The sequence below is a fragment of the Canis aureus genome, chromosome 24 (genome assembly GCF_053574225.1).
Source record: "Canis aureus isolate CA01 chromosome 24, VMU_Caureus_v.1.0, whole genome shotgun sequence".
Taxonomy (NCBI): domain Eukaryota; kingdom Metazoa; phylum Chordata; class Mammalia; order Carnivora; family Canidae; genus Canis; species Canis aureus.
Genome location: NC_135634.1, coordinates 5,752,548 through 5,765,302, shown reverse-complemented (window position 1 = coordinate 5,765,302; position 12,755 = coordinate 5,752,548). Strand labels below are relative to the sequence as shown.

General features: G+C 46.2%; 1 pseudogene; it reads left to right on the top strand.

Annotated features, from left to right (window-relative positions):
• The first annotated feature begins 11,257 nt into the window (after positions 1 to 11,257).
• LOC144296594 (small ribosomal subunit protein uS2 pseudogene) lies at positions 11,258 to 12,036 on the top strand (annotated as a pseudogene).
• Positions 12,037 to 12,755: the final 719 nt, after the last annotated feature.

Below are 12,755 nucleotides of genomic sequence, written 5' to 3'. Positions count from 1 at the left end.
AAGTCTTTTGTACCCAGAAATACATCCAGGTCTTCCTAAAGAGCCTGCCTCACTCCTATGACTCCTTCAAGCTCTTCTCCCTACCTCTCTACCCAAGCCTGCAAGTCACGGTGGTGTGGTGCAGCCAGTGGGGCTATTATGGGGGCATTGACGACCTGGTCAGTTCATCCTCCTTTACCACTTAGCAGCACCTAAAGCAGCTGCCTGTGGACTTCTCCAGAGTGGCTCCTCTTCTGAAGTATAAAAGATCTCATAAAGGTATTCATCTCCCAGAAGTTCCATTCTCAGGATCTCAGCATCCTTGCCAACACCTGTTATTGTCTGTCTTTTTGTTGTTGTTGTTGTTGTTGTTAATTTTAGCCATCCTAGTGGGGCTACAAATAATATCTCATTGTGGCTTTAAGTTGCATTTTCTTTTTTTTTTTTATTTTTTTAATTTTTTTATTATTTATGATAGTCACAGAGAGAGAGAGAGGCAGAGACACAGACAGAGGGAGAAGCAGGCTCCATGCACCGGGAGCCTGACGTGGGATTCGATCCCGGGTCTCCAGGATCACGCCCTGGGCCAAAGGCAGGCGCCAAACCGCTGCGCCACCCAGGGATCCCTAAGTTGCATTTTCTAATGACTATTGCTGTTGATCATCTTCAGATTTTATTGGACCTACTTTTCCATTAGGTTACATGTCTTTATTTTTGCATAGTAAGAGTTATGTAGATATTCTGGATGCAGTTTTCTTATCAGATATATGATTTGCAAGTTTTCTTATCAGATATATGATTTGCAAATATGTGGCCTTTGTGACTGGTTTCTTTCACTTAGCTTTCGAATGCTTTTGAGATTCATCCATGTTGCTTTGTGGATGGTTATTTTTCCTTTTTATTACTGGGTAATATCCCATTATATGGATGTACATGATCCATTTATTCATTTACAACTTGATGCACAATTTTGTTTTTTCTAGTTCTTAGCCATATTTAAAAAAAACTGCTATAAATATCAGTGTACAAATGTTTCTGTGGCTATTTGTCTTACTTTTCTTGCATCAATATCTACCTTTTGACTTTTGAAACTCAGGGTGGCAGTGAGCCTAGCTAAAAAATCACAAGTCCTAGTATAACAGGAGAAGGAAATAGATGCTTGGAACAACTAGCAGAGCACAATAATAATCCAAACATAAAACCCTGTCTTTTGTTGTACTGGTCAGAGTTCAACCAGGGGAGCAGAATCATTAGTACACACACACACACAGACACACACACACACACACACACACACCCCTTGAGATTTATCATGAGGAATTGGCTGGCTAAGCACATAAGAAATCCAGAGAGCAGACCCTTAGAGTGGAAATTCAGAAGCGGGCTGGATGCAACAGGCATGAGTACAAGCCATTGTCCAGGGAAGGCCTAAACCTTTTTTTAAGGACTCCCAACTGATTAAATTAGGCCAACTCAGGATAGTGTCCTCAACCTAAAGTCAACAGATCAGGGGCTTTAATTACATCTGCAAAATCCCTTTATAGCAGCACCCAAATTAGTGTTTGAGTGAATAACAGGGAGAAGGCATGTATATGCTACAAAATGGCTACTGCTTCCCTTCTGTCCTTCACATCTCTCAAAAGAATGTCTCTTATAGCCTGACCTGTCTGAAAACATACTGGAAAGGAAATTTTAGGATACGTGGTTCAGTATAGTAGTTCACCACAACGCTATCACATCTGCAGAAAAAGTCTGCAACCAGTCCAGGTTGGGTTACATGACCACTCCAAGACCAATCTTGGCCACCAGAGAAAGGAATAGAATGATGGATCCTGAATGTCCTGGCCATGTCCCAACTAGGAAGGTATGAACCTGTGATGGATAGCTCCATGGCATCACATGATTGGGGGGGGGAGGGTAGTGGTGAGGAAGAGGTATCCAAAGGAATTGAGGGCATTGAAAAACCAATGTAACCCATATCTACCCATAGGGCTGATCGTTGTGCCTAGCACTCAGATGCACTCAGTAGGTGCAACTGAAAACCTCAGTAAGGACGAAAATGGAACATATAGGTGGCATTAACTCTATAGCTTGGCCAGTCGATGCCTTTGCCTGGGCTGGGCTGAGACCCAAGAGAAGGGCAAATCTGTTAGTCCCTGTGACTGCCAAGCAGGTCCTGGTTCCTGCATCAGGATTGGCTTCTCAGCATGTTAATGCCTTTCCAATTTTCTGAAACAGTTGTTATTTTCCAAGACATGTTACATATCTCCACAGCAGCACTGCTGCTTGTTCACACTCAGTTTCCTCTGGAAGTCTCTGGCGAGCACCATCTGGCTTCAGAGAGGGGACTGATGGTGGGTCTTGCATTGCTCCACCACCTCCTCCTCAGGGGGCTTTAACTTCTCCCTTGGGCCCTGAGGAGAAGGGCCCCCCACCACGTCTGTTGGTCCCTTTCAAACAAAGCAGCAGGTTTGTACCTTCAGTCCCTGCGGCATCATCCTGTTGCTAAATCTGGGTCAGCGGAAATAGTGATTAGCTGCCTCTCACATGGACTCATCAAAGTTTCATGATCCTTTTCATGGAGCAGTCCCAGCAGGAAGAGGTGCTATCACTGTGCATGCATCCTGGTCTCATCCTCTACGTTGTCGTAAACCCTCCAGCAGGAGAAGCATGTCTTACTCTTGTGTGCGTGAGTCCTTGGAGCCCAGGACAGCAGCCTAATCCTAAAGGGCATCAGGCAAACGTTTGCTAATGAATAATGAATAAAGGGGAAATGAATGAAAGACATCAGGATGGACTGCTATTCCCTTCCTCTTAAGCATAGGCAATAATGGAGCTGAGTTAGAAATGCTAAAGTGTTATGGGGTGGGGGGGCACCTGGGTGGCTCAGTGGTTGAGCATCTGCCTTTGGCTCAGGGCGTGATCCCGGGGTCCTGGGATCCAGTCCCACATCAGGCTCCCCGCAGGCAGCCTGCTTCTCCCTCTGCCTATGTTTCTGCCTCTCTCTCTCTCTCTCTCTGTCTCTCATGAGTAAATAAATAAAATCTTCAAAAAAAAAAAAAGGGAAGAAAGAAATACTAAAGAGGTATTCCAGTGCACTGTGAGGCTGGCAGTGCCCGCACTGTGGTACACTCTCCCCTGGCCTCTTTTCTTTGGTGGCACTCATTAAAGTTTGTAATTACACACACTGCCTGTACTCTCCTACTAGACGGTGAGCTCCATGAGAATGACGGGAATGGGCCTGTTTTCCTCACGTGGTACTCAACAGGCACTCAATATGTGTTGAATGAATAAGTGTATTCTTCATGGCATCTGGTGAGCATATTGGATTCAAAATACCAGAACCATTGAGAAAGACAAATGATCTCCACTATGATCTCTTTCAGTTTAAATTCTAGCTCTGATTTCCCCCTAGGCTTTAAATTGGTGGTGTTTATTGAGTACCCGCTATGTGGCAGGCATTGTGTGATGCTCTTTACTGGGCATAGTTTAGAAAATCCTCACACCATCTCTGCAAAGTAGGTGCTATGCTCATTTTAAAGTGGAAGAAAAAAAAGCATAGAGAGCTTAAGTACTTGCCCAAGGTCACGCCATAGATAAGTGGTGGAGCCCCCTAAAGACACCCGCCCCATCCGTATTGTCCAGACCAACAAAGCAGTAATTTACTAACCTCAGGCCTTGGAAGGCAGGACAGAGCCCAGGGCTGAGCTAATGCTTCTTAAAATCCCTCGCCTTGTTATGTTGCTCCCTGTATAAGAACTGGGGCAGCAACATTCTCAGACTCCCCTCATCTTCAAAAAATCTTCTGCATATACTTGCCAAATGGCCCAGCAGTCCCACTCGTAGGTATTTACTCCAGATAAGTGAAAACATATGTTTTCACCAAGACTTGTAAACAAATGTTCATTGCAGCTAAAAACTGGAAACAACCTAAATATTCATCTACTGGTGAATGTACATACTAACTGCAGAGCGTCCACGTAAGGGAGGCTGCTCAGCAGTGAAAAGGAATGACGCGCTGGTACACAGAGCAATGTGGATGAATCACAAAGGCATTGTGCTGGCTGAAATAAACCAGACGCCAAGCACTACATACCGTGTATGACTCCATTTAAATGACATTCTAGAAAAGGTAAAACTGCGAGGACAGAAAACAGACCGATGGTTGTGCAGGGCTGGGGTATAGGTTGTGGGTGTATCAGGGGACACCGGGAACTTCTGGGGGGAAAGGACTGGAACCTTGATTGTGGCTAATACCCAACTGTGTGTATTTGTCACCCGAGTGTACAGTGAAGAGGACGTATGTTCATTATACCTTAGTAATCCTGGTTTTTTGAAAAGCATCATTTTCTTCTCTATCCCAATGTAATGAACTTAAAAAAAAAAAAAAAAAACCTTTCTCCTTTTAAATTCAAGCAATAGTGGCATTCTTAAATATACATAATTTTTAAATAACAATAGGAGAACCCAACTTGAAATGTGGGTGCTAAACCCATCCCTCTGGGCAAGCAAAGTGAAGTGACCCATATTCCACCAGGCAGGAACAGTTCCCGCCGCCCAAGGGGCCGGGTGACTTGGGAACCATTTAATCCACCCGAGCGTTTCTGCAGCTTTGTGCTAATCAGATTCCACATGACCACACTGACCTTTGTTCTCCTTCTGGTGGAATCTCCCACGTGGGGGGGGTGTTTAGTTTTAGTGAGTATCACAGGGTAGAAGCTGAACCACATTCACCGGGATTCAGAGGTGCCGGAGAAAACCGGAGGGGAGGGTCAGGAATTGCTGCGGGCGGCAGGGAGGCTGTCCCCGCGGAGCCGCAGCCCGCGCTGCGCACTGGGGCCTGGCCCGGGGCGACGCAGGCAGCAATGCAAATAACTAGAAGGGCTGTTGCATTAAAATCTCCCAAGCCGAAGCCGCGTGGAGCTTCTGTGACCTCTGGACCAGAGGAGGCCACGCGAAGCCGAGTTTGCCCCTGAGGCCAGTCTCCGGAGCGGCCGGGATGGGCAGCGGGGAGCAGCCGGGGGCAGCGGGGGGGCAGCCGGGGGCAGCGCGGGGGCAGCCGGGGCAAGGGGGCGGGCAGCCGGGGCGGCCTCCAGCCGCAGGCCCGGGCAGGCCTCTGCAGCAGCAGCGCGGCGGCTCGGGAGAACTGGGGCAGCGGGGAGCTGGTGCCACCGCCAGACAGCGAGCCTGCGGGAGGCCCCGGCCCAGTCATTACTGGGGGAGGGAAACTGAGGCAGGCTGGGCTTCCTACACAGAGGGTAGGTCCGGAATTGTGGTTTTTAAAAAACAGTTTCTTAGCGGCACCTGGGTGTCTCAGTGGTTAAGCATCTGCCTTTGGCTCAGGGCGTAATCTCAGGGTCCTGGGATCAAGTCCCACATCAGGCCCCCTGCAGGGAGCCTGCTTCTCCCTCTGCCTGTGTCTCTGTCTCTCTCTGTGTCTCTCGTGAGTAAATAAATAAAATCTTTAAAAAATAACATAGTTTCTTACTATTATATTTACTATTATAATTGTCCACATCCCTCTACATGTCCTCCATCCAGCTGGCGTGGAGCCGGGGGTAGCACAGTCCATGGACACTATTAAGAAACTTGATTCTGTGCTGTGTAACATGGTTGTGCAACCACATTCCTCCTCTCCTCTTCTAAAATTCCCACCTGCATTATATATAAATCTCCTTCAAGGTTCTGCCTCTGCATGCATTTCCCGGGAGCTCTGGTGCATAGCAACTGAATTAGCATCCAGGCCTGCTTAATTAATAAAATGAGTCTGGGTACATCTGCAATCCTTCCAAGCAATTACGGCTCTTCTCCCATTTCTACATGGAATTCAGCCTGTTAGCACAAAAAAACCCACAGTGCACCAAATGATTATTTTGCCTTAAAAAAAAAAATTCTTTAAAATACAATTTACTTTGACTGAGGCCTTTCAGTAATTTCTTCTTCTTGATTATACTTGCTTTGCTTTGTATCTGAGAAGCCCCAGGCTTAGCACAAAACGGAGCCCTCATATTTTTGTTGAACAGGTTGTGACCCCAGGTCTAGTGCAAAATCTCTTCCAGAGCGTGAATTTTGCCATCTTGCAATGAAGATAATAATACCACTCCTAGGGGATCCCTGAGTGGCTCAGCGGTTTGGCACCTGCCTTTGGCCCAGGGCGTGATCCTGGGTCCCGGGATCGGATCCCACATCGGGCTCCCTGCGTGGAGCTTACTTCTCTCTCCCTCTCTTTCTCTCTCATGAATAAATAAATAAAATATTTTAAAAAAATAATACCACTCCTATAGCATCGAGGCGAGGTTTAGAGACACATGTGAAACATGCAGCGCATCACAGCAATAAAGCACAGTTAACATTTTATACATCACTCAAATGCTGGGAAGGAACAGAGACCAGTCCTTTAATCCCAGATCAGCCACTAAATTGTTGGTTGACCTTTAGGAAACCCTTTAACACTCTACCTTTCTGTGAAGATATTGATATGGACACCCGCAGGATTTTTCAAACTTTCAATGAGATGCTATAGAGTCAAACAGGTTGTGTTTCAAGTCTTGGAGCTGGGGATGATTCTGCTTCCTTCAAAGTGAATCCAATTTTTCTTGCCCTGAGAACTAACCCCTCTTTGGCTATGGAACTGATACATGTTTCCAGAAAAGCCCACCTTGTAGAGTTCACACACAGCTCATCTTCACATTCATCTCCACTCTGCTGCTTTGGTTCAGCAGGAGCATTCCCAGCCCAGTTGGGGTCTCATAGCACTTCTGAAAAAAAAGAAACATGCCCCGTGTGTCCATAAATAAACACTTGTCCTCTTTTTTCCCTAGGAACTGCTGCCTTTTCTGCACCTCAAGGTATAGGTAACAGCACTGCATTCATTCAATCATTCATTCATTCATTCATTCAGCTAATCCCCTCTCCTTGGAGGTGGTTCTCCTCCTCATCTCTTGGAGCTGTCAACTTTTGTAGATCATTCTTATTAAGCATTAACTTGGTGAATGGATAAACGTCACTTGGGAACAGCTCTAGAATATTGCAAAACATAAAGCAGTCAGTGCAAACATCTGCAAAACTTGGCAATCTACTGTGGTTACAATGAGCTCAGGGCCAAGTCCTTGACAGGCCTTGAGGTCCACCGAGAATGCAGTGCAGGAAAGATTTATTTGGGGAAAGGGTGAGAAATGTCACTTTGTGCTTCAGGTATGAGGTGGAATCAGTCAGTATTTGCAAGCATGAGTCACTGTCTCATCTTACCCTTCACAGATGTCGTCTAACTGCCCTCACCCGGATTCCATCAAGTACTGGTGGTGCTTTGAAAGAAGCTTAACACCCGGGGCCATCCTCCGAGGAGCTTGGGGATCAGGACCCCTCTGGGGCAGCCCGTGCTCTCTGGGTTCCACTGACTGCCCTACCTTTCCAGCACCTCTGGTACCAGTGGCCTGGCAGAGAGTGCATCCCCCTCTCCATGGTCACCTCCTCCTCAGACCACCCAGTGCTCTGGACTCCAGCTTTGGTGCCTCCTCTGAGTCTGACTCCCCAGTCAGAAGCCAGCAAGGCCTCCTGTGCCCACTGACAAGCAGCAGAATTGGAGCAGGTGGAATGGGGTAGCTTCCCTTTCTCAGCCACCAGTGTGGATCAAATGTACAAGTTTCCAGATGTGGCTTTTGCTCTTGGCACTTTGCATCCTCCCTTAGGGCAGGGAGAGAGATGGGGCCCCGTTCTTAGCAACTGATTCCAAATAATTCTAGGATTTGGGACACAAAGTGATGCTATTTGGGATCCAAGAAGGGGATGCTGGTGTTTATTTATTTTTTTAAAAAGATTTACTTATTTATTTATGATAGACATAGACAGAGAGAGAGAGAGAGGTGCAGAGATACAGGAGGAGGGAGAAGCAGGCTCCATGCCGGAAACCCGACATGGGACTCGATCCCGGGACTCCAGGATTGCTCCCTGGGCCAAAGGCAGGCGCCAAACTGCTGAGCCACCCAGGGATCCCCCGGATGCTGGTGTTTAGATCTTTCTTTCTTTCATCGGTCTTATAAGGACAAAATTTCATGGTTCCAACTTTGTTTTCTTCTCAGTGTTGGACCTTGAGATGGTATGATCATTGATAAAACTTTACCCCAAGTTTCAGAGCCAAGTACAGTTTTTGGTACCTTATAAAATCCAGTATGCATTGAACATCTAATTTGGCCACCACAGCAGAGCCGTGACTTTCATGGGCTGTGGGCACTTTGGCTTTCATGAGCTCCTACCTCCATATAAGTAAGTAAGCAAATAAACAAGTAAATAGTTAAATAAATAAATAAATAAATAGGGGCACGGGGGGTGGGGGGCTCAGTCTGGTTAAGCTTAAGCATCTGCCTTTGGGTAAGGTCATGATCCCCAGAGTCCTGGGATGGAGGCCCACGTTGGGCTCCCTACTCAGTGGGAGTCCTCTGCCCCTCTCTCCTCCTACTTCCTGCTTGTGCTTTCTGCTCTCCCCCTCAAATAAATAAATAAAATTAAAAAAAAAACGAAATAAATAATTAGATAGATAAATAAAAAATTTTAAATGTCTGTGTTGGCATAAGACAAGTATATAATCCAGGCTGAGGTCATTTCTATTATCAAATGTATTGTTTTTCTGATTTAAAAGAAAAATAAAGACATTTTCAGGACCCCTTATAATATTACGGGTCCCAGGCACTCTTCTTGCTGTGCCTGATGGAGAAGTCAGTCCTGGATCGAGGCTGCCCAAGGCTGCTCACGGGTGGTCGTGTCTTTGTGACCTGGCTGGGGGCCCAGAAGATTCCCAGTGCCTGCACTATGGCACAGAGCTGGTTTGAGTTGTTTTTCTATTCCTTGCTCTCCCACTTCCTCCCACACATGTCAGAAATTTCCTCAGGCTTGAGATCATGTCTTACTTATCTTTGAATCCCACCCTCACACCTGCCTGCTTTAGATATTCAATGCAAATTTGTGGAATTAAGTTCATGTCTCAGGTAACATTTCACAGCCACACCACAATTGTGGAGATTTAAAAAGTCAGGCAGTCAATGACGCTAACTGCAGGCCAGGTGTGCGTGGTGCTATGGAGAAGATCTTGAGCCACAAATGATGTTGCTGGCGCTGCTTCTCTCAGTTGTTCACAGCAGAATGAACGGTGGAGACACAGAAGGAAAACTGTTGTCTGGTCAAGACGTGCGGCACCCTGGTTAGGAGCATGGATTCTGAGTCCTTCAGTTTGACCTTGACCCTCATCATCCCCACTTAAGCTCCAAGGCCTTGGGCAAGTTCTTTAATTTTTGTAAAGTTTTCTTACTTTTGATATGGGATAATAATAATAACAACAACCACCTCATTAAAAGAGATAATGTATATGAAAACATAGGATATCACATGGCCTGGGACATGGAGTGCTCATTATAGTAACTCTTCTTGGTAGAAATGATCTTGTCCCCTATCAATGTCGAGTTATTATCTATATCTTACGGGTTCCATCTTTAGCTCCAGAAATTTCTGCCGATCAAGTTCAAAACTGAACTTCTTTTTTTTACATCAGAACACATGTTATGTGTCCTTTTCTCCTGCACTGTAAGCTCTTTGAGGGCAGGCCTATCTGTGACTTTGATCCTTGTTTTCCTCAGAGCCTAGTCAATTCTTTTTTTTTTTTTTTTAAGATTTTATTTATTTATTCATGAGAGACACACGGAGAGAGGCAGAGACATAGGCAGAGGGAGAAACAGACTCCCTGTGGGGAGCTGGATGTGAGACTCGGCCCCAGGACCCCGGGATCACTATCTGAACCAAAGGCAGATGCTCAACCACTGAGCTACCCAGGTGCCCCAAGCATAGTCAATTCTCTTTTGTTCTGTTTTTGTGCTTCTCAACTTTGTATTTAATTTTTTAAACAGTTTTTATTTATTTATTCATGAGAGACCCACAGAGAGAGAGAGAGAGGCAGAGACAGAGAGAAGCAGGCTCATGCAGGGAGCCCGATGTGGGACTCGATTCCAGGTCTCCAGGATCACGCCCTGGGCCGAAGGCGGCGCTAAACCGCTGGACCACCGGGGCTGCCCTCAACTTTGTATTTAGATTCTAGTTAGTTAACATACAGTGCAATATCGGTTTCAGAAGTAGAATTCAGTGATTCATCACTTACATATAACATCTAGCGATGGGATCCCTGGGCGGTTTAGCGCCTGCCTTTGGCTCGGGGCGTGATCCTCGAGTCCTGGGATCGAGTCCCGCATGGGAGTCCCTGCATGGAGCCTGCTTCTTCCTCTGCCTGTGTCTCTGCCACCCTATCTCTGTGTTTCTCATGAATAAATAAATAAAATATTTATAAAAAATAAAATAACATCCAGTACTCATCACAAGTGCCCTCTTTTTTTTTTTTTTAAGATTTTATTTATTTATTCATGAGAGACACAGATAGAGAGAGAGACACAGACACAGACAAAGGAGAAGCAGGCTCCATGTAGGGAGCCCGATGCGGAACTTGATCCCGGGACTCCAGGATCATGCCCTGGGCCAAAGGCAGGTGCCAAACAGCTGAGCCACCCGGAATCCCCAACAAGTGCCCTCTTTAATGCCCATTCCCCATCTAGCCCATCCCTCACCCAACTCCCTCCATCAACCCCTAGTGTGTTCTCTATCCTTAAGAGTCTCTACTGTTTGCTACTAGTCAATTCTCTTTATTGTGGGGATGGAGGGCTGCGTGGTGAGATAGCTGCATAGTGACATTCCCAAATAACTGTAGCCTACAAATGTGTGGTGATTGATTTACCCAGAGAAGTGTTGGGGGAGATGAGGGTGGTAGGGATCTGGTTAGCCCAAATTTCTCTGGCATTGAGGCCTTTCCAACAGGCTATATTATATCTAACCCTCTGTTGCCTTGGTGCTGGGAGACTTACCATCAGAGAGACAGGCATAGGTTTGGGGGAGCAGAAATAAATCTGGAAGCAACCTTTTTGCAGAGCACATTGGAGCCACACAGAGCCAATAGATGAAACACTGTTCTTAAAATGAACTTGGAACTTTGTCTATGCAGGGATTAAAAATGCCTTGATGTGGTACAATAACATCTTTGATATTTTAGTGGACATATTACCTGTTTTTTAAAATCTCTCTCCTGGTAATCCTCCTTCTTCCCTTATCTCCCCTCATTCTGCATCTCCTGGGGCCAGGTAGACCACACAGCCACAAGGTGTAGAAGATACCTTTTTGCAGTACCCAGAGAGGGGTCCATATAGTGTTGCTCTGGGTGCCCCTGATAACATAAAGGGAATCTTTCACAATGTCTGGAGCCCTTTATGTCTTACAACCGAAAGAGGGAGGATGTCCACCTAGATGGCACCAACTTTGACCTCCAAATAGATGAATATGTCTACAAAAAGAAGAGAGATGGCATGTATGTCATAAATAGAAGTTTCTGCTCCCAGCTTGAGCCTCTGTTGCCATTGAAAACCCAGCTGATGTCAGTTGTCACATCCTCCAGGACTACTGGCCAGCAGGCTGTGCTGAGCTTTGCTGCTGCTGTGGGATCTGCTCCTACTTCTGGCCGCTTCACTCCTGGAACCCTCACCGACTAGGTCCAGCCTTCCTTAGCCTCTCAATACAGGCTCCTTAGGTTAACCTGCCTCCCATTGCTCTGTATGATGCGGACTCTTCTTGGTGCTCTGCAGACATTGCCATCCATGCAACATCAAGGGAGTTCACTCAGTGGGTCTGATGTGCTGGGTGCTGGCTGGAGAAGTTTAATGTGTGCATGGCACTGTCTTTTTTGAACACCCATGAGTGGTCATGGCCTGATGTCTATTTCTACAGGGATCCTGAAAAGATTAAGGAAGGGCAGGCTGCTGCTGAGAAGGCCAGGACCAAGGAGGAATTTCAGGGCAAATGGACTGTTCCAGATCCTGGGTTTACTGCTACTGAACCCAAGGTCACAGGCTAGTCCGATGGCACAAGTGCCTTCTTGTGCCTGTCTAGTAGTTCCCTACTGCAGCCCGAAGTGTTCAGCCTACCACTGAAGGCTGGTCTGCAGCCTCCACTGCTCAGGCCACTGGAAGGGTATGAACTGTTCAGAGTCTGTTCTTTCACAGACTCTTAAACAGAAAATGGAAATAAAGTTGAAGGAAAATAAGCACTTTCTTTAAGAAAAAAAAAAAAAAAGTAGAAGGTAGAAGGAATAACTGCCTCCTACCTTGGTTTTCTGAAGCCTAAACCCATAGAGTATTGTTTCGTGCTTCCAAAGCAGACCTAAAGGTACAGGAAATTTCTCTGAGAGAAAAACCTCAAGAATGATAAAGGATTTCCCCTTCTAGCTTCTTAAAACAATGCTCCCAAGGAATAGGAATGGAGTCCCAGGGTGGCTGCCTCAGAGGATGCCCACCTCAGAGGAGGCCCTGATAGTTTTCCTGGACAGTCTTAAAAGTCAAGACCCCAAAGAGAGCTTTCAGGTGTGCCTGGACCCCATGGGAGCAGCAGAAAGAGCTTATTTCTATGTCTCTCATCAGTGAAAATAGCCTCGACCTGAGAGGCTGTGTGGACAGGCTCAGCTGACACCTCAGACCAGACAGATGACTCAAGGACTAAATTCCCTACCCCTACCCCCAAACCCTCCTGCCTCAATGTAACCAAGTTCATGGAACTTCAGCACTACTCCAGGAAAAGTGGAGAAAGGAAATCCAGAACAAATGTAAAACCTGATTCTGACCATCAGGTGGAACAGGAACTCAAAATAGAAATAAAGTCATGAAAAAATTTAAAAATTTGTATTTTGTAGATCACTGACT